The sequence below is a fragment of the Gordionus sp. m RMFG-2023 genome, chromosome 2 (genome assembly GCF_954871325.1).
Source record: "Gordionus sp. m RMFG-2023 chromosome 2, tfGorSpeb1-WG-v2, whole genome shotgun sequence".
NCBI classification, from domain to species: domain Eukaryota; kingdom Metazoa; phylum Nematomorpha; class Gordioida; order Chordodea; family Parachordodidae; genus Gordionus; species Gordionus sp. m RMFG-2023.
The window spans coordinates 41,177,841-41,202,196 of NC_088776.1; the positions used below are offsets into that span (position 1 = coordinate 41,177,841).

Sequence of the window (24,356 nt, forward strand, 5' to 3'; positions counted from 1 at the left end):
ATTTTTAATTCCTCAAAGTCCTGAGACATACTATATTAAAATGATAGCCAAATTATAATGAATGATTAAACTTTATTATTTAAGAATTATGAATTTTAAAATAAATATTTTAAATGTATTTAGTGATATCCTCTAAAATTATTATTATTATACAATAATTATTAATATATATCATAAAAGTGTCTATTAATCTTAAATGTCGACAGTTGCTTCTCATTTACGACACTTTCCCCAAAATTCTGACAGTTTAATACATTTTAAATGATCCTGACAACCACAAGACACATATGCTAACTGATTTCCAGGTAAAGAACAGAATTGATTTTCCTTTTGCTTCGCGAAACAATAACCTTTAATTTTTTTTTAAACGTGTTTGTATGTCAATATATTTCTATATTAAATTAGAATTTGAAAAAAAGGATTATAGTTATTTAAAGTGTTAAAAATCTAGCAATTAGGACTTCCTTTTGAATTTAAAAATTATCTTAAATTTATATTTACTGGAATTCTAACAAAATAAGATTTTTGGGATTGTTTTTTTAATTTGAAAAGTTTGATTTTACCGGAAATTTATTATAATATTCGTAGAATATATACCTATATATTTTAGATAATGTTTCCATCCACTCTAATATTAAATATATAAAGGCAATGCAATAAATCACTTATTAGCCTGCCGAAATGTTGAAATTTAAAGATGCCACTAATTTTGCTTAATACAAAATTATTTCAAATAAAATTTTATATTATAAATAAGATTAATATTTAATTTGTAATTACTTGGGGATGTAGTATAATTAGCCATTGGTGATTTCGCACAACACTCAGTAACACTGCATCCATCCTTGCATGACTTTAACTCCTTTTGTTTCCAATGTCTCTAAATTATATGATGTTTAATAAATATTGATTAACATATATTATATTTCTAAAAATATTTTGTATAATTGATTTAGTTATAAAAATCTGCATATAATATGCTGAATACTAACTAATGGTCATATATTTATTTTCATATCAATTTTTTTTGCAAATTTAGAAATAATTGGATGGAATAGAAAATTTTTTATAAATCTTTCATTTCTGTGTTTTCTTTGGGATGTATTTTTCCTTAAAAAATTTCATTCTCCCGCGATAATTCCGTTTCCATATCTTGCATGGATCTGGAATCCATTCCGATATCGAAGGTCCATTAATATTTATGAAAATATAAGTATCTACACACACAGTTGAGAAATTTTTAAAAATTTTAAATAGGAATGACTTTAGCGATGTATTGTAAAATTTTCATTAGGATAACTTCATCGATATATTGTAGAAGCCTATAATGTTAATTTAAGTTGAATCTTTGGCAGATTCTTTTTATTTGCTTACGCTAAATCGCCCATCTAGGTTTTTAGGCCAATTTCTTCTTGGATAATGTATATATTAGAAGGAATTTCTAAAATAAAAATATTATTTTATTAAAATTTATTCAAGTCATTTTACCCCCGTATTTAAAGCCATCCATCAAATGGAATGCATGAGGCTTTTTAGAGAAATTATATAAATAATCTTATTAATATTGTATTTTTTTAAATAAAATATGAGAGAAGAGAGGGGTAGGAGCAAATTGCCGGGGGGTGCACACCAAACGGGGTAGGGAAATACAAAAATAGACATTATTTGTAGATTACAGATAAAAATAACTGATAAAAGATAATGAAATCTATTAATGAATATTTCTTTCTTATTTATTCCTCAGATAATATTTTAGTATACTTTGAAGTTATACATGCTCCTGGCCAGGGGCGTCTTTACAGTCTCCGGACATTTGATATATAAAAAAAATTCAAAATTTTGAGAGGGCTCTTCAAATTTTTTAGGGGGCTCGAGCCCTCCTAGTGATGCTACTGCTCCTGGCTAATATATAGAATACGGTTAGCAAGAACTAATTATTGTCACTAACTAATGAATATTTGTTATACCTGGCCTAAATAATTATGAGACCTGAAAGAATTTAATTAGAATTGTTTTAAGGTTACTAATGGTGGCTCATTATATTTGTTTAATTAATATCATGAGTTGTTAGAGCAAAATGGGTAAGTAAAAATATCGCGACCATAAGGCGGGGAAATTTTTTTTAGGGGATAGGGGTTATTTTCGGAAGGAGATTGATCCTAATAAATTTTCTGTCATGTAGACGCTACCTATATAATATTTTATTATTTGTCAACATGTTCCTTATAGTTAATTATTTTATATATCTGTCAATCAATAAAAAAATGGCTAATTGGCAATAGGACACTGAAAAACCTGATATAAAAATATCCCAATTAATTATTTCTAACATAGTAAAATATCCAACCTATTGAAAATTTCTATTAAACATTTTTTGTTAAAATGGGACTATTTCTTGTCTGAAGTGTTGCTAAATCGGCTAAATCCCAACAGTCAAAAAAATTTGCTACGCCTTGTGGCAAGAGTATATTTTTTAAAGATTGAGCTAATCTTTATTTAAACCTCGACCTAGACTATGATGATTTCGTTTAAAAAGGTTTAGTCTTTTTAGAGTTGGCTCAAAACCTGTTAAAATGGAGTTATTTATCACCACCTTGTTGGTGGTAAAACACACTTATAAAGTAAAAGCGACGGTGACTTATAAAAATTTATAAAAATGATGAAAATAAAACTTTTTGCTTCTCCATCTTCTATGTGTCTATAAAAAAATATGAAAAAGATTTTTGACTATGTAAAAATATTAATTTTTATCACAATAAAGGAGAAAGGAGACTCAAATTTAACACTTTCGAAATATATTAAAATTATTTATTGGAAAGGAGGGGGGGGGCTCAAACCCTCCTCAAAATTTGGAAGGGGGGCGGGTTAAGAATCAAAAATATTAGAAGGGGGCTTAGCTCCCCACTTACACCCTTGTTATAGAAATACTAAACTAAATTCGGAGTATCATATTTGACCTATAATTATTAATATTGCTCATTTGTTCTTATTCTTAAAATTAATCTAATATTTGTGCTTAAATTAACCCTAACCCACATCTGCATTAATAGTATAGCAATAATTTTAACGATTTCCTCCAATAGGTTATACATATAGGGAAAAAAAATATATTAAATAAATGGTGTACCGGCGATTAGCCTATAGTCTTTTTGCCTAATGAGCGCAGCGCGTCAATATGTGCCAACAAATCACAATAAGTAACAATTATATTAATATATAAGATAAAACAATTACATTAATACTTAAGATAAATAATATATATTTTCATTAAATAATAATTGAATAAACTTTATTTTTAATTGATGTAATATTTGTAAAATATTTATATATTTATATATAAAAATGTTAATTACGGTTATTATTAAAATTTTCTCTGCATCTTATTTATGTAAAATGTCAATGGATAACTTTCTTGTGCAAGATGGTAAAATTATCTAGTTCTATAATAAAATGAATGAAACTATTATTGAGATTCGAACCAGTGTAATTCGGTATATTAGTTTCATCCGTTGGGTTCAATTTGTATTTTCTATTTATAGTTGATGATCATAATCAGCTATCAAAATTTGAGCTCATGGATGCTTTAGTTAATAAACATTGAAGTCGGTAGCATTCACACATTAGCGCATTTTGGCCCTCATAGTGTTTGTTGTCATACATTTGTGCTTATTTTCGCTTCTTAAGAGAAAAAAATTTAGGCGAAATGTCAGGCCAAAAGTATTCCAACCTTAATATTAAAAAAACATCTACCTTGATAGCTTGCCCTGATTCTAGTGTTCAAATTAAGATAAAAACCAAAAAAATATATTTATCCAATATCCTAATAATATTTAAATAATGTTTTTGTTTAAAAAAAATAAAATGAGATATTTAAAAAAAAAGATAAGCTAGTCTGAGTTCCGAGGAAACTTAGAGAGTATCGGAATATACCAATTCAGGCTTATTGTCAATAAGAAAGGATCCACAATCCCCATTGATCTGAGAAAAAAAATTCCACATAAAATTGATAATAAATTATAGCCTATGGGACCTAAGGACACATTGGAGAAATAATTATTGGAGTGAAATTGAAATCTAAAAGTTCGTTCAGTGGCTTCACTAACCTTTACAATTTCAGGGGCTCTTCAAAATTTTTTGGGAGGTCGACCCCCCCCCCCCCCCACCATGAAGCTACAGATTATACTTTTCAATTATTGACTTTATAATCATGTCAAATTTAGGTTGGAGATAGGAAGTTATATTTCTATTGAATTATTAAAGAAATCTTTATTTTTAGCAATTTTTTTAAAAACTCATTTGAATATAATCATACGCTTAGAGAGCCTTGCATAGAGAAATCCTATCAGTGTCCGGCGGGACTCTAAACAATAAAAAATAATAAATCGTTAAACTTTAATTTTTACATTTTTTAAAATTAATCTCGAAACATATTTTTACAATTTTTCATATGTAAAATAATTCTAATTTTTTGTTTAATATATTCTTACTTTATTTAAACCCCCTATTTTAATGTTACGTTAATTATGCAAAAGCCCTTTCTAGCATAATTATGCCAAATTTTTTTACAAGGGTGCTAAAATATTTTAGTTAATATTTATTTGGGAATTATAATTTTCTATTGTATCTACCTCCTCCCTGAATCCACAAAGCAGTAATATAGTATTTAAGGTAGATTAAGGTAAATTAAAGTAGAGCTCTGAACGGGCTGTCAGAAGGTCAGGCTCGGACATAAAAGACTTTTTTTCGAGCTTGGGCCTGTAAGAGGCAGCCAAAACCGAAGCCCGAAAATTAAATAATAGAAATATTATCGATAATCATTTTGTTTCATCAAAATGTCATTCAGAATTACACATTTTTATCTGACATTTCATTTATTCATTTATGTAATTTATATTTCCCAAATTAACAATTTCCTATGATTGTGAATTATATTATGATTAGTTACCCTTTTATTTACATACATCATCTATCAGGTTTAAACAAAATATATATAATATTTTACATTTAGCCAACATAAAATCCAGAATACTATTATAACAGTTATAAAATATTTTCATTTGATAATTTTGATTTATTTAAGATCTATTAAATTAAATAGCCTCCAGGCGGGGGAAGTGGTAGAAAAAGCAGTCCCCTTCAAAAAAAATACTTTTTGGCCCCTAAACCTGGCTCCTCGAAAGAAATTTTGGCCCCCCAAAAAAAAATAATTATTTAAATAGAAACTTTAACACAAAGGTATTCCCTTATGATTCAGCAGAAGTCTCTGGTCTTTTATCTCAATGGATAATATAAATTACATTATATTGGGAATTATAATTTAAAGTAATAACAATAGATACACTTAAGTATCTACAGTCAGCAGGTACTAATAGAGTTGATGCTAATTTCGTATTAATACCACAATTATAATATATTAATAAAGGGATGATTCTTTTGATTTGATAAGAATTGGCTGAAAAACTTATGTCAATATTTAATCTCATCCCTCAAAAATCACTAAGGATACTTGTTGGATATATTGATTTTAAGTTTTCGTTTTATTTCATAGATATTTATTTTATACCTAATGGCAATAACAAAAAAGGTTTTATTTCTTAATTTAAAAAAATCAGTTTATATTATCGTATAATTTTATCGTTACAAATTTACAATTTTTTATTATTTTATCACTTAAGTTAAATTCAATTATAGACGAAGAACATTTTATTCTTCGTTTTGCGATTGATCATTATTATTTATTTTTGGATATATAAAGAACATTATTTTTGTTAAACTTCAGAGATTATATTACTCTTAAAGGGCCTATGATTATCGATTATAAAAATACAGAATATCTTAGACTACAAAACTAATACCAATTCAGCAGTACTTAAAACGACTGCAAATATTTAAGATATTTTAGGCTGTTGATATAACCGATTAACACTAACCTTTAAATTGTTTTTTTTTTATGTTTATATAAATTGATTTTTTTTTAATATAAATTGTGTAGATTGATTTTTTTTTATATATTAATATGAAAATTGTTATATAAGCCTGATTTTTTAGTTTGATAAGAAAAATGTAAAATTTTAAAATATATTATATAAAATTAAATTATTAATTTAAAATAAAATAAATAATCTCGTAACAATCATTTATTTTAGAAAACTTTATGGTGGCAGCGGTGGGATGTATACCATGTTTGTCTATATATGGTGGCAGTTCCGCTACATATTCGAGGAAATTGTAAATAAATAAATAAATATGAAACAGATTCCCAATAATAATGTTAATATAAATATTGAATTTCCTATATACTCAAGCAATAGCGATCTTTTTTTGAGTAGATTCGAAGACATCTTTAAGGACACTCAGATCTCGGACATCGAAAAAGCAGGTTCCTTTACAAAAAGACTACCAGATGAGGTATATATCAAGCTTAAATAGATATGTTCACCTACCGACTTCATCAATCCATCGATATTGATTGAAAAATTCAGGTTATTACACCCGAGGAAATTTACAAGTTCCAACTTATTATTATTTAACGCAGCTGTGCAAGATAAAATACGCTTTTTGGGACATGATATAGACAAACATGGTATGCATCCCAATGATAAGATAAAAGCTATTTCTAACATGCCGGAACTGAAAACAAAAGATGAATTGACAACTTTTTTGGGGATGGCGAGCTATTATCGAAAATTTTTATGTAATTTTGCGGACATAGCTGATCCTTTATACAAAATGGTTAATAAAGACAAATGGTTATAGGATAATACACATAAAGAAAGCTTCCACGACCTAAAAAATCTGATAAGTACTCCGCCTACGTTAAATTTTTATAATCCGGATATACCAATAGGCATTGCAACTGATGCTTGAAAGAAAGGTCTAGGCGCAGTCTTATTTCATATTGATGGTGATGGTAAAGAGAAACCCATTGCTTTCGCGTCAAGAACCTTATTGAAATCAGAGTTTAATTACACTAATATAGCGAGGGAAGCTTTATCTGTTATATACGCGGTAAAAAAGTTTCAAGAATATTTAATTGGTACGAGATTTACAATAATTACAGATCACAAGTTATTCGTTTATATATTTACGAAGGGACTTTAGGATAACTCATCCATATCAATGCGACTTCAAAAATGGAGTTTGGCTATGGGAGCTTATGACTTTACGATAATTCATAGACACGGGAAACGAAATGTAGTACCGGATTGTTTGTCAAGATTACCCCAAATGAACACAGAAGAAATGATACAAGAGATAGATGATAAAAAAATTGATAATTTTGGGATTTACCAATAAATTTTAAAAGAATAGTTCAAGAAACTAGTATTGATATCGAATTAATGGAGGTAATTAACAATATAAAGAATCATGAACAGATAAAGAATAAAATATATAAAGGAACTGAGCTTAATTAAAGATTTTCTTTTTAAAGAGAATAGGATCATTATACCGAAAAATATGAGAAAGGAGATATTACAGGAATTACACAAAGGGCATCTTGCTGCTGAGAAAACGAAATTGTTGGCGAGAGATTACTTGTGGTGGCCAGGTCTAAACGCTGAAACAGATCAGGAGGTGAGAAACTGTGATACGTGTAATAAACATGCACCTCTTGATGAAACGACACATGTGAAAACAAATGCAATACCTTTTACTGTAAATATTAGAAGAAATGATGATCCAAATTTAGGAGTACAAGAACAGAGTCTTGTTAGTCAAAGACCTAGCAGGAATATAATTTTGCCAAAAAAATTCGATAATTTTATAATGAAATAAAGCTAAAAATATATATATAATAAAATATTTTTCTTTTAAATAAACTTTCAATAGCAAAAGTTAATGATGACAATAAAACTATCAAGAAACGTTGACTACACGATAAGATTCACATGCAAGAAAAATCTAAGTGGAAATCATTTTTTTAAAGGGTGGAATGTTGATATGACCGATTAACACTAACCTTTAAATTGTTTTTTTTAATGTTAATTGATTTTTTTTTATATATTAATATGAAAATTGTTATATAAGCCTGATTTTTTAGTTTGATAAGAAAAATGTTAAATTTTAAAATATATTATATAAAATTAAATTATTAATTTAAAATAAAATAAATAATCTCGTAACAATCATTTATTTTAGAAAACTTTATAGGCAATAATTTTAATTTAATTGTGTAAAGGACTATAATGGAAGTTCTTTAAAAATTATCATTATGATATTATTGTAGATCGTTTTTTAGATAGATTTACACAAGACGATTATAATCTTCTATCATGTTTTAATAATGGCCCAATTAGAAAATCATTATTAAACTTAAATGTGGAAGCGTTATATCATGAAAAAGATTATTAGCTACATAAGTTAAAGAAACACATTATTTTATATATATCGTAAATATTATATATATAAAAAAATATCTTGCATTTAAAAAATTGTAAGCAGCCATCATCGTTGGGGTATCAACGGCTTCTTGTGAGGCCTCATTTCTACATTGATGAAAGATCGACATAAACAAAATCTAGTATTTTTAATAGCTTATGGAAAATAATAACACAGAATTTAGCATTTAATTCATTTATGTTAAAATTTACATCGAGTATTATTTTGTATTTATATTTACATTTATAAATTTTTATTAAAAATAGCAAAAAATTTTTATGAATGCCTAACTATTTGTTTATTTCAAAAAATATTGGCTCTTCTAAATAAGCAGTTTCCCTCCCCTAGCAAGAAATTCCTGGCTATCAGATTTTTATATTTATAGGATTTTCTATAAAATGGATCCAAATTTAAAAATAATTTTTGAAAAGATTAGAACTCAAAGATTTGAGACCAAAAAAAATACAAATTAAAAATCTGAAGTATGTAATAAATTCTTATTTATATTTAATAAACAGATTGAAAAATTCTAAATTCCTTTTAGTCAAATTTGGATTGGGTTCGTATAAAAAATTTGTGTTGTGCTCCCGTCGAGCTCGGACCACGAAAAAAAATTACTTTACAGGGCTCTAATTAAGGGTAGTGTCAATACACTCAGTTTTACATTATAAATCCTGTAATTTTCACTGAAGTACTTATCGTATGAAATGTTATTTATAACTGAAATTAATATAGTGTTTAATATTATTTTATTGTTTAATACCATTAATTTTTATTTAATATAATTTATTTATTTATATTTTTCTAACTTATTAAGGGCTTAGCAATTTCCTTAATATCTCACATTATATTCTTTTTATAGTGAGATTTGCAAACCCCAACTATTTAAATTCTCACCTTTTTCCATTTATTATAAACATATACATATATATGTCGTATTGGGATATAATATACATAGGGATTGGGAATCTCTCAATTTTATATCATTTACCGAGGGTGCTTTTTAAATTTGAAAAATCTAATTTGAGCGGAAATGTATTCTAGCATGTGTAGAATATCTAATCTATAAATTTTAGAAAATTTTTACATTAAAATTTTGTTTATTTTTAAATTTATATGAAAAATCTATATAAAAACGAATGTAAGTTAAGAACATAACACAAAATGTTTATAAAAAAAATATAATATATTTATTCAGGGAGCTAGTCAAATATTTCAAGGGGCTCAAGCCACTGTGCACCTCCCTCCACCCTAGAGAAGCTACTAGGGCTCCAAATTAACATTTATTAGTAAGGTGGTCATATACTTGTTCAAAAAAAGATTAAATTTCTTTCTGCTGGTTAGCAATTGGGTTAAATATTTGCCATGTCATTCCTATTTCACCTAACACAGTTTATCATCTTTCCATATACCAGCTATTTTTATAATGTGTTGAAGTTTTATTCCTCTTATGTGGTCAAGGTTTCTGATTTCTCGTTTGGAATTATTGAATATTTTAAATATTCGCTAAAATTTATTTTCTATAATTTTTCGCTGAAATTTCCTTTATATGTAGATGTCTAAATTGGGCTGAGTATTAACCCAAGCGCCCACCCACCGTTTAAAAAAAATATTCAGCTTATTCGCCCTCCAATGGTTTTTTTAACTCTAAAAAAAATTGCTTAAAAATTATTTGATTGGTTGATTTGTTTTTAATCTATTTTATTTGATTATATTTAAATTTACAAAATATACAATATTAAAAACAAAAATAATTTTTTAATAAATATACGCCAATTCTGCTCATTTCACCAGAAATTATTTCATATGCCATCCCGTCCATTGATTTAAAAATATTTTTAACCCATTTGCTCACGGAATGTATAATTTTTTAACTAGTCTATTGCAGATATTTTCCGTTTATTAAATATGACAAACTGCAAAGGGATAGTAAATTGGGAATCACTGTGGGATTCTAATATTTCTCTCATTTTTAGAGATTTTTTTAAAACTCAATTAAAATATAAGCGTTTACTTCCTAGCATCAATTTATATTAATTTCAAATTTACTTCTAAAATTTTATAGGATATATAAGCGAGAGCGGGAATCCCTGAAAATTAGTAAACTTTTTATTAGCGTTAAAAAAGGAAAATTATTTGTTTTTTCTAAAATAGAAATATTGCTTCAATTTAAAGAGATCGTTTTTAGAAAAATACAGCGTTAAACGCGTCTGCTTAATTTGTAATTTTTCAATTCTATCAAATTTTATACTAAAAAAGTAAAATTATATTTTAAAATTTGTATCCCATTATATAACCCATCCTCCTTTACAGCCTATAGCCTCCTAAAAAAACAATTTTAAACTTTAAATATATAAAGAGTTAATAAGTGTTTTACAGTAGTTTCCGAATAAACAGAATATGCTAAGATCACTAATAATGCCAAACACAAAAGTTTCATTATACAAATTTTTATTTAAAATATTTAAAAATTAATATGTAAAAAAATGTATTGTTTTAAAAAATTTAAAAAACACAAACGAACACGAATTATTAATTTTTTTATATTTATTTAAACGCATATGTTTCGCGAAAATTTATATATTTAGCAGAAAAATAAGATAAATAAGGAAACCCTTGAATGCAACTGCAAGGTTGAATCGTCTTCATTATTGTTGTAATTGAGATCTTAATTTTTTTTATAAGTTGGTTTAATTTTTTAGAAAACAAAATTTAAAAAAAGTAACCTTAGTTTTTAGTTTTCTCTATTTTTATCTAACATCTTGCAGCGTCATCATGATGTCATCTATCACCCAATTTTAACAATCAGGCGATTATGATATATAGCCATCAGCAGAGAGTGATTAATTTTATGATATATCTAGCCCATAGTGGGGTATAAAAAAATTTTAGCCCTTAAAACTGGCCTCTAAATTTGTATCTTATGGGGCCTTGCCTAATTTTTTATGTATAAATTTTATGGCCTTGCCCGAAATCTTTCATGTACGAATTTCACAGTTATTAGATATCGCATAGACCACATATAGTTTTACTAAATAACAACTAAATTTGCTAAACAACGACCAGTTATTTTGAAAATGCAATAAGACCAGAGTTGCCAGGTTAAAATTTTTAAATTGCGAGAGAAATTTAGAAAAAAATAATATTTTGCGGGAGAAAATCTTACCCCCCCCCCCACTTCTCCCCATTATAATTAATACTTTATATAGATATTAACAAGTCAGTAACATTTTGTAATATTTTTCAAAATAGTTCGAGAATATATGTTGGCTTATTTTTTCCAAGCGTGTGGAGGGGACTTATGGTTATTATGGGGAAATTATACCCATTTCTCCAATACTCTTAGACCGTATATTTTGGAGTATTCCGAAGATCGTATAAAATATAAAGCATAACAATTTCCTCAAACAAGATCAATATCTATCAGTGTTTTAATATATTTATCATATTACAATATTCATCAATTGATGGTTTTTGTTCCATGGTCATAATATTTATACATTAGTAAATAGAATTATTAAAATTAAATTTTGATTACTTTAAAATTTTTCATTTAAAAAGCCATTAATTAGGACAACATTTAAACAATTGAAAATGACATTTTTAACAATAGAGCTTATTATTAATTTGTAGCTATAAAGATTAACATAATGTAACAAAATTTTGCGAATCAATATTAAAAACCATAGCTAAATATGGCCAATTCATTTACAAAAAATTCTTTATTATTTGGACCGTTTTTATAATTCCAATTTAAAAAATATCTTTTTAGAGGTTCATGATATTTTAAAATTCTATCAATGGCGGTTATTGGTGTTAATCATCTGATAAGGACATGTCGTACTAATTTACACCATTCCATATCATAGTGGTGCCTGTGTTTGACATTAATTAATATAGGAATTAATTAATGATTGTTTCTTCATATTTTAAAATATTGAGGAGTTATGCAATGCTATGTTTTAAATAACTGGTTAATGATAATGAATATCTCTTGCTCAAAGTGAACTGTAATAAATAAAATAATTATCTTATAGAAATAAGTCAGATATAATTTATAATGTTATGTATTTAAATGAATATAATGATATTAAGATAAAAGAGATTTAACCTCAAATATAGTCAAGTCCAGATAAAATGCTACTATCCTAATTCCTAAAATTAAGTAACATAAACACATGGGAAAGAAATTGACAACGTTTAAATGTTTTTGAAAAAATTTTTAAATTTATTTAAAAAGATAAAAATGATCAAATACTGTTTCTCAAAATTATTATTTATAAATTAAAAAAGTTAGAATGATAAAAAATTTAAATGCAAGAGAAATTTTAAAATTGAAGAAGAAGGTTTGAAATTGCTGGAGATTTTCAATTGGGAAGTTTTGCGGAAGGAACTCAGCGTGTAAGCTAAAAAAAAATTGCGGGAGTCACCCGTTGATGGGGGAGGGGGGACTAGCAACCCTGAATAAAACCCAATTTTTATAGTATAAAGAGGAAAAAAAGTTATTGGTGAAATAAATTAATATTCCTAAAATTGGTTTCATGTCAGAATATAGGGAAACTTGCGCTAAAATTATTACCTTATTAATAGTTTTTAATTCCACATTTTGCCAAACACTAAAGGGAAACCGAGTTTTAAATAAAATGGAATACATGGATTGGACGTACGTTTAATAACATTAATGGCAAAATTTGTTGACTAAATTTATAACTGATTTAGTGAAACTGGGACAAGGCATAAATAAAATCTTTATTATTGATACTATAAAAATCTATTTCCAAAAGTATTTGCATTTAAATACCTAGAAATATCGTTACAGAAATAAGATTTTGGCCTGACTTTAAAATTTCGCGAGCGAATTTTCACTTATAATCAGCTTCATAATAACAAGGCATAATTATAGCCCTCTAGTTGTGGATACAACAGAGCACGCTAGGTTTTCCCCAAATTCATCAAACTGAATATTTAATATAGGGGGGAAAAATGAGAAGCCCGCAATTTGTGGGCAAGCCGCACAAATAGTAAATTCATTTTTTTTTAAATTATACATACGTCATCGGAAACTTAAAAAAGGAATATTCATAAAAATTTTCCAAGAATTAGGTGACATGAATAATTAACTAGGGGAGGCGGGGAGGGGGGCTGTAAAAAATATTTTTTTTTGATATGGGTATTAAATAAAAGGTAATTAAAATATTTTTTATCCTAATAATAATAATCACTCATAAACTGAAATTTATCAACCGAAATTTTTTTTTCATTACAGAGAGGGGGGGGGGGTCCATCAAAATGAATTCTATCTTTTCGAATTTTAATCTCGCGTCATCGAAAATCTTTGGGATTGAGAAGGAATATTTTATAAACGATTCATTCAATTATTTATAAATATAAAATAAAATCTAATAAATATAAGTTTAATCCTATTTTTAAAAATTTGATATTCATAGATCAATCAAACCCACACATATAAAAAATGATTATTATTTAAATGAATAACAAGCCCAAAAGTCAGATGTTTAAAACGTGTATAAGCGTAATAGTTCAAGGACTATTACTTAAACGTCCATAATGGTAATATAAAAAGATTAGGGCAAAACATAAGCCTATACCCGATAATTCAGCATATGTTTAATTACTTTATGGGGTAGGGGAACTGATTTTAATTTAACTATCAATGCTAAATAAGAAAATTCTGTTGATGCTAGCATTTGAATAAATTTAAAGTTTAAATAAATAATTAATAACTTCATAATCTAGTCCTTTAAAATATTCATTGTTACTTTATAATCTTGCTATTCCATGAAATTCCCACACCGGAAAAAAATTAAAAAGTTAGAATATTAATCCTTCTTTTTTTAAGAAAAAAGGGTTTTTTAAATCAGCTGTTTGAATTTTTTTAACTTGCCACTATTTCGGCTTAATTTGAATATTAACATATAATTTACCATGGCCTAAATAAAGCTCTAATGGCCATGAATAAAACTTCCACAGAAGGTATATATAAAAATAAACTTATAGGGTTATTGAATGTGTTGAAAGACCTAGAAATAATAATGAAATTGCAAGAAATATTAATTTCGAAATATTTTCCTTTTTCGAAGAAGAAGTAGAGGATACGTTGAAGGATTACTTGTCTCAATTTTTTAAAGCTAAGAGAAAAACGATAAATAATTTTAATGAATTCCCCGCCTTTAAATTATTATAAAGTACAATTCTGAAATCCCCTTATTTGCCCCTGTAGAGCTTATTTTTTAGTGTAGCTAATGGTGTAATAACGCCAAGCGTTTTTGTCTTACAAAAATTTTGTAAAACAATTTATTATTAAAAATTAATAATATAAATTTTTTATAAAAGAATTTTTTATTCACTATATTATATTGTATTTATATGTATCAAAATAAAACAATAATAATTTTAAACATTGCTAATAATGTATTGTGTTAAAATATGTCATTTAATTATATATTAAATGATATTTTAAAAAAAAATTTATTCATAAAGTTTTGAACGCGAACGCGTTCCTTTTTTTGAAGGTGAATGTTGAAAGCGAATATGTTCGATTTTTGTCAATGAAATTTCATGTTATAATGTTCCCTCATACCTAATCATTCAATTAATCGAAATAAAAATACAGTTAATTGAATCTTAAATACTAGTTTTCATATGTTTTATTTAATTAAATCAATTAGTGTACCTTGGTGTTTGATACAATGTTAAAATTAATAGTTAATATATAATTAAATTCTAAAGCGATAAGATAAAAAATCGTAAAATTAAATTATATCAAATTCCTTGTAATATGAATTGAATCAACAAATAGGTTTCCAAACGTACGTAAAAATACACTTCTAATAGGTGCAAGTATGATGGGAAAAAATTTGTAAAATAACATTCATTTTACCCTTAATTGGTAAAATGAAAAAGAAATTTCATTAGTGATAAAATGGGGGTAATTAAACAAATCTGGTATTTCTTAATAAAACTTAAATGAATATGACTAACCCATATCGGGATAGTTGTCGCCAGTGGCGTAGCCAGGATTGATCCATGGGAGGGGGGGGGGGGGTTAAAAAATTTTTTGGGGGCGCCCCTTAAACCATATTTTAAAAATTTGCCAGTATTTTGTGCTAGTGTCTAACCACTATAGTGGCCAGCATAAATGAAAAAAAATATTAGTAACAAAATTTTGGCCAAATTTATGATTATTACGCCACTGAAAGCATTATTCTGAAAATTTTATCAATGTTTAGTCTATTGTAAATTAATTCAATCCATTCGGTGTAGAAAGAAGAATAAAATCGCCCCCACCCCAAACCTCCCATTTTTTATGACACTCAATATTTCTTATTCTATGTTAAAAATAATTATTTTAATTAAATTTTTGCATATAACAAAATTTTGCAGAGAATTTCATCATAGATTTTATTTATTATTAAAATACCTTTAGTATAAATAACACCCCTTTATTTAACTACGTATTATTTTAATGATAACAAATGAGTATATTAATAAAACATTAATAATTCTTATTAGAGATCTGCAAAAGTAGGAAAATCGGGTTCGGGCCTAATATTTTTTAAAAAAATTCGGGTCGGATTGGAACCGGGCCTTGGAATTTTTTTTAAAATATAAATATATCAATTTTATGTTAAATTTTTTATGTAAAATAAGAATATTTGATTTTATTTATAAAAACTAGAGGCCATGAACATATATCTTTTATTTTGAGTAATTAAAAAATGAATTTCTATATTTAAATAAATTCTGGCCAGGCCGACAAAACTTTTTAAAATAAATTTCGGGTTCGGGCCGGCAAAACATTTTTAAAATAATTTCGGGGGGGGGGGGGGTTTGAAAAATTAGACCCGATGCAGATCACTAATTCTTATTGCAAATACAATATTTTTATTAAAAATAGTATAATATATATATTATGACTAAGAATTCATTATAATTACTTATTGAATATAAAAATTATATGTTATAATAATAAAGCAATTTTATGATTTGAATTTATAAAGAGAGGTGTATTTTTCTCTGAGATTTGACTAATTTATCGAGAATCAAATTTTTATCTAGAATATTCTTCTTATAAATATATAATATTACGAATCATTTAAACGGCTTTCACCGGTGCTATTTCTAAAATAGGGTTTTAACCTTTTCAAAATTGAAGAAGACCTTTCATTAGTGCAGGTGCTAATCGGTAAGGTAGCTAAAATAAAAAGCAATGTTTTGATATTAGGCAGAGAATCTAAAGTGCTATTACACATGGAAAGGGCCTGCAAGGCATTTTTTGGTCTCAAAGAGTACTCTATTCTGTCAAAATTTTTAAACCAAAATTCGACATCACAAAGTATACGATCCTAATAATTCATCAGAATAAAACTCTGAGACTTAATATCCTCTCGCGTTTCAAGTGTATTCAGACTCAACCGGCAAAAGAAAATGAAAGCTGTTTAGAATAAAATCGTGACTAATAAATATTTCCTTTAATTGAAATAAAAATGTATCAATGTAAAAATATTTATTTTATAAAAATCCTCAATCGTAGATGCATCAATATTTAAGCGATTGGACTATCTAGAAACTATTCTAGGTTTAAAATTTTTAATCAACGCTACTCTTAAAAGTAGCGCGCTATCCCTACCGCTATTTTATAAATGAGTAGCTGGCTATTAGCTACTTTTTACGCTTTTTTTAAAAAATATTTTTTACGTAACTTTATTTCCACAAATAAAATATTGGTATAAAAACATGACTATAATTTGTTACATATATATATATAATTTATTTATTATTGCACTTTAATAATAATAACATTTCGGTACTGTCATCCCCAAATCTAGAGCGATGATCAGAAAGTAAAAGCTTTGCCATACTAAATAATCGTTCAGCACTAGCCAGGCGCCTACGCAAGAATTTGGTTTGGGGGGGGGGGGATAATAAAATTTTTTAAGAAATATTATTGTTTTTTAAAAATATCAAGCATATTATTAGGACTAATAACTATTTCTAATACACAATTTTAAATTTATGTGAATTATAAAAAAATTATATGTAAAGAATCACTTAAATGACCCAAAATAAGAAATTTGAATTTTTTAAGCATTTACACAAAAAGTTTCTTAGGAATAATTGCATTAAAATCCAATCTTCGATGTGATTGAGCTAATTTTTCAATTATATCATCCTTGCTTGTCGTCAAATGCCTATGAATATTCAAAAGATCCAAACCTTTCAATCTACTTTCAGATGTTGTACTTCTTGGTATGTTTTTCAGAGACCTGCAGGCCCAGCCCCAGGGCTGGACAGTATTTTAATTTTTTTAAATATACCCGGGCCGGGCCCAAAATTTTTTTAAAAAAATTCCCAAGCCTGGCCTGAAATTTTTTTAAAAAAAGCCGAGTCGAGCCTAAAAATTTTTAAAAAAAAACCGGGCCGGGTCTGAAAATTTTTAAAAAAAAATCGGGCAAGGCCTGAAAATTTTTTAAAAAAAAACCAGGCCGGGCCGTAAAAAATCTTTAAAAAAATCCGGGCCATGCCCTGCAAATGGTATTTCTGCAGGCCTCTGTTATTCTTCTTAAAAAAGAGAATGTTCTCTCATTAGTTTACTAATGGGAAGAGTTTATAAACCCTTTTAATACATTGGGAATTTAATCTAAAATGTGTTTGAAATAATGCAGAGCATCCATAGCATTTTTTGGGACTATATCAACCATTGTTAATCTTATAAACAAAGTTATTCAGCTAGTAAGGCATGATAAGATACTTTAACATCTTCATAATAAAAATCTAACAAATATTTTTTTTTCTATCACCATCTGAAAAAGGTTGGGAAGGCTTTTGTGGAAGTAATATTTGCAGATTAGTAAGTGCTGCATGATCATTTATTTGGGTTATAAATGTATCTGTATTTAAGATATACTCTTCTACTGATCCTATATTAATGTTTTAACGATGAGCTTGCCTTGCTACAAGTCGAGGGAGACAAATATTAAACACGTATAGCTCAGCTTTTGACTCAACAATAAAATATGAAATTCTTCATCAACATAAGCCTTCATTTCCTTGAGTTCTGATAAAATGCTCTCCGCTATTCTCATCTTCTTAATCAAGTCAATGTCATGTTTTTGAAAACTAATATTTAAAATAGTTTTAAATAATACATTCTAATGAGAAATAAAATTTGGAATAAGCATTGAATCCAATAATTTTCTTGCTTCTGAGGAAATATTTCTTTAAGGCCATTGTGATATTTCAGTAATAGCAAATAATTGGCTCTTCTAACTCCTTAAAAGCTGGTACTGCTTGATGGCAGAGACTCTATCTCGTTGGACAAGGTTGCAATTTCTATTTCCCTGTTGGACAAGAAGTTTCAGAAATAATAATTATTTGACTAGAAATTTGAAAATGGTAGATAAATATTACGCCACTAAAAATTTGAAAATAATAAGTAAATATTACGCCGGAAAACTTGAAATCGAAATTAATTGATAAAATAACTTAGTAGATAAATGTGATAATAAATGTAATTAAATATATATTTAATATGAGATACGAATAAATATTAACAAATATAAATTAATATAAACAATAATTGAAAAATATATCCGGCATCTGCATTTTTTGGTCCCCCCCCCCGCTGCTTACGCCAATGGCACTAGCACTTGAGTGCAATGCAGTATTAAATTTAATAAACACACTTTTTATGTGAAAAAAATCATAAAAATATTTAAATGAGTATTTTAGCATTTAGAGATTCAATAATATTATTATTATTATTTATTTCAAAAAAAATCATCTATGGAAAGTCGCGGTTTCGATCTTGCTATAGTATTAGTATAGGTATGGCATTTATTAACGTTACCATCACCCTATCAAGTTGCCCTTTAGATTCAGTTAAATTATTGTATGGCCAATTTAACTTGAAACTACTATGAACGATAGCAGCTATTACATTATCATCATCATACAGATCTGGAAATCTAATTTATATAAAGCGATTGTATTTATAAAAAAAAGAAGAATACCTTTTTAATTTTCAAAATTTAAATTTAGATTCATTTATAAAAAAATATTAAAATAGCATTAAATTATGATAAATAAAGATTTTAAAAATATAATTATTATACACAAGTTAATTAATAATATATTAATTTTGAATTTTATATTAATACTATATATTAATATTATAGAAAGGATAATCTATATTTTTCTCATTTTCCAAAGAAATTTCGCTATCTTCAACAATCTCACACATTTTTAATAACTAGATTTATAATGCTAACTACATTTATAATGGATATTTTTAAATATAAATTTAAAATTAAATAAAATATAAAGGAACAAAATAATAATAATTGTACTCACTCTTTTATGCGAAAATCAATTGATAAAATGTCCATAAATGCCAATTATATATTAACAGATACAACAGTATCATTATTTTCAATGCCTCATGAATAAGCTTCTAGCGTTTACAGTGCAAAGTGACGGTATTTGGAGTTGACCTATGTTTGACAGAGGATACAGTGATAGGGTATTATCATATCACAATTAAGTCTAAGACCGATGGCGTAACGTTAGCTCATCATTGCTTAGGAGCTGGTCAAGGTTTCGCGATGGGAAAGCCTTGATAAATTAATACTCGCTGTCTGCGGAAATGGATAAGAGTAGAGAATGGTTAGCGGGTTGGCTCCTCGATTTAAGGTATGCAACGGAGTTGCCAACTAGAGGCGTATCCCAGTCCTTCTATAGTTCCGATGAGGGAGGATCGACTAATGAGAGAAACTTCCATAGATCAATTGCTGAAGAAGCAAGAGGTCAGGATGTTTTGTGAGTGTATGTATGATAGGCTCGCAAGACAGGCGAGAGGATATAAACGCATCGGAAAAGGAAAAGCGACCTTATGCCAATGACGCCGGATTTGGTTGGTAAGGTAGCCTGTAACCAAGATAGGTCTCCAAATTTAAGATTGAGTATATCTTCTGTGAAGCGCTTAATCTCGAGCTCATGCGCAGTGAGATTGATATCGTATTGAAATGTGACGATCGGAGTGTATATAAAATTATTGGGATTAGAAGGTAGTTCTTCTAAGGAAGAAAGCTTGGTAGGCTGGGAGGCGGAATAGTGTTCGCGCATGAGGGATATCTCTCGTAAAATATCGGTGAAGAACTTGAGGACTCGTCTTTCCCTACTGGATCCGAGATGTGTTAAAGCGTTCAATGGTGTATGATTGAACATAGGATCGTGGTTAAGGTCAATGATCTTAAGAGGAAAATATTCGCTCTTGTCTTGATTAATTCGCAAACTAAACTACTCTCGCTGGATTTTATATCTTTTCTCAATTTATTTTTCTTCTCATTTTTGATAATTCTTTTGTCTTTTTAAAAATCATTTATAAATTTTCCGTTATTCTTCACCTCTCTGCTCCATTTTTTTAAACAATTCTTTACTTTTTTTTCAGTATACATGATATATTTTGATCTTTTATGATTTTTTATCCTTATATTGTAATCTCTTACATATATTTCTAACTTTTTCAATCTCTTTAAGTCATTTTTAATCTTTATTATTTTTGATCTTTTCTCAAGTTTTTTTCTTCTCATTTTTGATAATTCTTTTCTAAATTATTGACAGACAATTTTTTTATATTAGAATTTTTTACATATCAAATTATTTAATTATAATTATGATATATATGTAATATAGTAAGAAACAAAAATTTATATTAATCATTAATAACTTCCCCTCTTCTACATTTTGTAAATTCATATTTCTAAAATAATTCTTTGCATTCTCTTTAGATATTTCTCTTTCTCCATGCTCTATAAAACTAATTAATTCCTCCTCGTTATTAGGATTTTGATTTCTGATAAAATCCTTCCATTGAAAAAAAACACATTTTCAATGGGATTAAAATAAGGATTGTAAGGTGACAAATATTTCAATGTATGCTCTCTTCTTTCTATCGATTCCCTAATTGTATGATTATAATGAAATGGAACATTATCCATCACAAAAATAATATTCATCATGTTCTTCTTCAAAATGATTTAATATTACATTTACAAAGTCGCTAAAGTATATAGCTTTGCAGGGGCCATCAAGAACTTCGAATCTGAATATTCCTGCAAATATGAGATCAGCAATGGTAGTATAATTCATTGTCTTTATTCCTTGAACATTTTTTAATATACTTTCTATTTAATTCTGAATATCTATATAACCACCTCATTGATATTGAAAACCCGCTCTCATCGATAAATATAAATTTTTTTTTCATATAGGCTACTTCAGCAAACCAATTCGCGATTTTTTGCGAATCTCGATAATTGATTCGGTATTTTCTCTAACTGAACGTAGTAATACTCTTTTAAAGCTATATCTAAATCCTGAGGGTCTTGATACCATATTTTTTGATATTTCCAAATCATATCTTTCTTTAATCATTTCACATAACCTTTTTAAGGATAAAGTACAATCCAAATTTATACAATTTAATATATATTCTTCCACTTCTTTATTTAATTTCTTGCATGCATGTGAACCTCCTTTGGACAAACTATATTTTATTCTATTTTTGAGATGTGAGTATTTAATATTTGTCACTGTCTTATAGCTTACTTTAAAACATAATGCTATATTTTTGATACTATCCTTTTTTTAACGCGTCAATTATTAGAGCTTTAGTTTTACTGTTAATATTTTTTCCCCTTGTTTTTATCATATCTTCATGAATATCGTAATTATAATTAAATAATTTGATATGTAAATGTAAAAAATTCTAATATAAAAAAATTGTCTGCCTAGTAAGAAAAAAAAATTTAAAAAAGATCAAAAAAATAAAGAATAAAAATGCCTTAAAGAAATTGAAAAAGTTAGAAATGTATGTAAAAGATTACAATATAAGGAAAAAAATCATAAAAGATCAAAATTTATCATGTATACTGAAAAAAAAGTAAAGAATTTGTTTAAAATGGAGCAGAGAGGTGAAGAAAAATAACAGAAAATTTAAATTATTTTTAAAAAGACAAAAGAATTAACAAAAATGAGAAGAAAAATAAATTGAGAAAAGATATAGTAAGAAAATTAAAGTAAAGAAATCGTAAAAAGTTAGAAATAAAATAAGAAGGAATAATAAAATAAATAAAAATTTAAGAAAAATTGACAAGTAAAAAAATTTAAAAAATAACGATTTCCTTTTTTTGATTGACACTTTTCCATTCCTTTTAAGAATTTTCCTTTTTTGATTGATACTTTTCCCTTTTTGTTTAGCACTTTTTCTTTTTTCATTGAACCTTTTCCTTTTTTGTTTGACAATTTTCATTTTTTGATCGAACCTTTTCCTTTTATGATTGCCACTTTTCTTTTTTTGATTGGGAATTTTATGATTGAAACTTTTCAAAAATCACATGATTAATGACAAAGAAAAGAAATTGTTATAACTATTTTCGTCAAAAAAAAAATAGAAGTTTGAAACTGGCGATTATTTTGTTTTGCAAACTCTAGGATTTTATTTATATAGTTTTTTGCGGAGTTCCGTGTTATACATAGTTTTGACTAATTTTTACAGTACGTGCTTTTTTTGTCTTCTTAATTGGTTTAGTAATTATATTTACATCCAGGGATGTGAACCCGCCTAAATTTTTACCCGGGTTCGGTTTAAGGTAAAAAATAGGTGGGTTCGGTTCGGGTTCGGTTTAGGGAAATATTTTTTGGTTCCGGGTTTCTCGGGTTTAACAATATTGAATTGATAATGAAAAAAATCATATTCACATCATAATTAAAAACTAGACATAAATTTGGTATAAAAAATAAACTTTTTATTTTATTTATAGGCAAAATATAGTTAAAAATACAAAGCAGTCATGTATCATTTAAAAAAATTTATTTAGACGTATTTCTTTAAATTAACAATATCCAATATAATAATTTTTACTTTGACTTATACAATTTTATTTTCCTCTAAGTAATAATCTTTGAGAATTAGTTAAAAATTAAAAATAAAGGCGTAATTTATTAACACACCAATAGGAATCTAGATAAATTAAAAAAATTTAAAAATGTTGTAAATGAATTAAGTTGTTCAAAATTTATTAATACTGCACTTAATTGGAATGAAAATATTATAAAATCTCAATTAAATTATTAATATTTGTATTTTACAAGTATCTTAATACATGATTTTAAACAATACACTGAACCCGATGGAACCCGGGTTCAATTAAGATTCACGGGTTCGGCTCGCGGTTTGAAAATTTTATAAACGGGGTTCAGGTTTGATTCGGGTTCAGATTTTTTCCTTAAAAACCCGGGGTTTCTTTTCCTGGTTCGGTTCGAATACCTGTTCATCGTTTATGATTTTTTGTGCCTTTTGTATTAATTTACATGATTTTTGCATACTTTAGAACTTTGCTCGCTTTTTGTCGTTTTGCATGGTTTAGTAATTCCCCTCTAAATTTAATGTTCAATTTAGAATCTATTACTAAATCAATTGATAAAATCATTTTATCTCTCAAAATCTGACTGAACCTATTTCTTTTCTACCTTTTATCAGACCACATCATTATTTTATTTTTACTCGTTTGTTATTCTTCAATTTCCTCGTATATAATGATTTTTATTCACGATTTCTAAAATAACATTTTTTTAAAACAATATTCTCAATTCCAACAATCATTTATTTCGAATCATTCCCTAAAATTAACCTGTATTTTATTCCGGTATTATTCGTTAATTTTAAAATTAGCGTGCTACCGCTATTTTTCAAAAAAAGATAGCTTATGCTGTTGCTATTTTTAAAAAAAAATAAGTTTGCTAATAGCATTTCAAAAAGTATCTTCGTTATTTCATATAACATAATTCAAATTACTATTTTATATTTTAAAATATTCGATGTGTCAGTTGATAATTTTAGTGCTCTATATCGGAGAAAAAAAAAGTGCATAACAGATTTGGTATCCCCTATGACA

General features: G+C 27.0%; 1 long non-coding RNA gene across 1 annotated transcript; it reads right to left on the reverse strand.

Annotated features, from left to right (window-relative positions):
- Positions 1–52: 52 nt before the first annotated feature.
- Positions 53–10,899, reverse strand: LOC135924910 (uncharacterized). Its single transcript, XR_010571443.1, has 3 exons — positions 10,757–10,899; positions 781–880; positions 53–350 (listed from the first exon to the last, which is right to left on the reverse strand). It is a non-coding gene; the product is annotated as an uncharacterized LOC135924910 (long non-coding RNA).
- Positions 10,900–24,356: the final 13,457 nt, after the last annotated feature.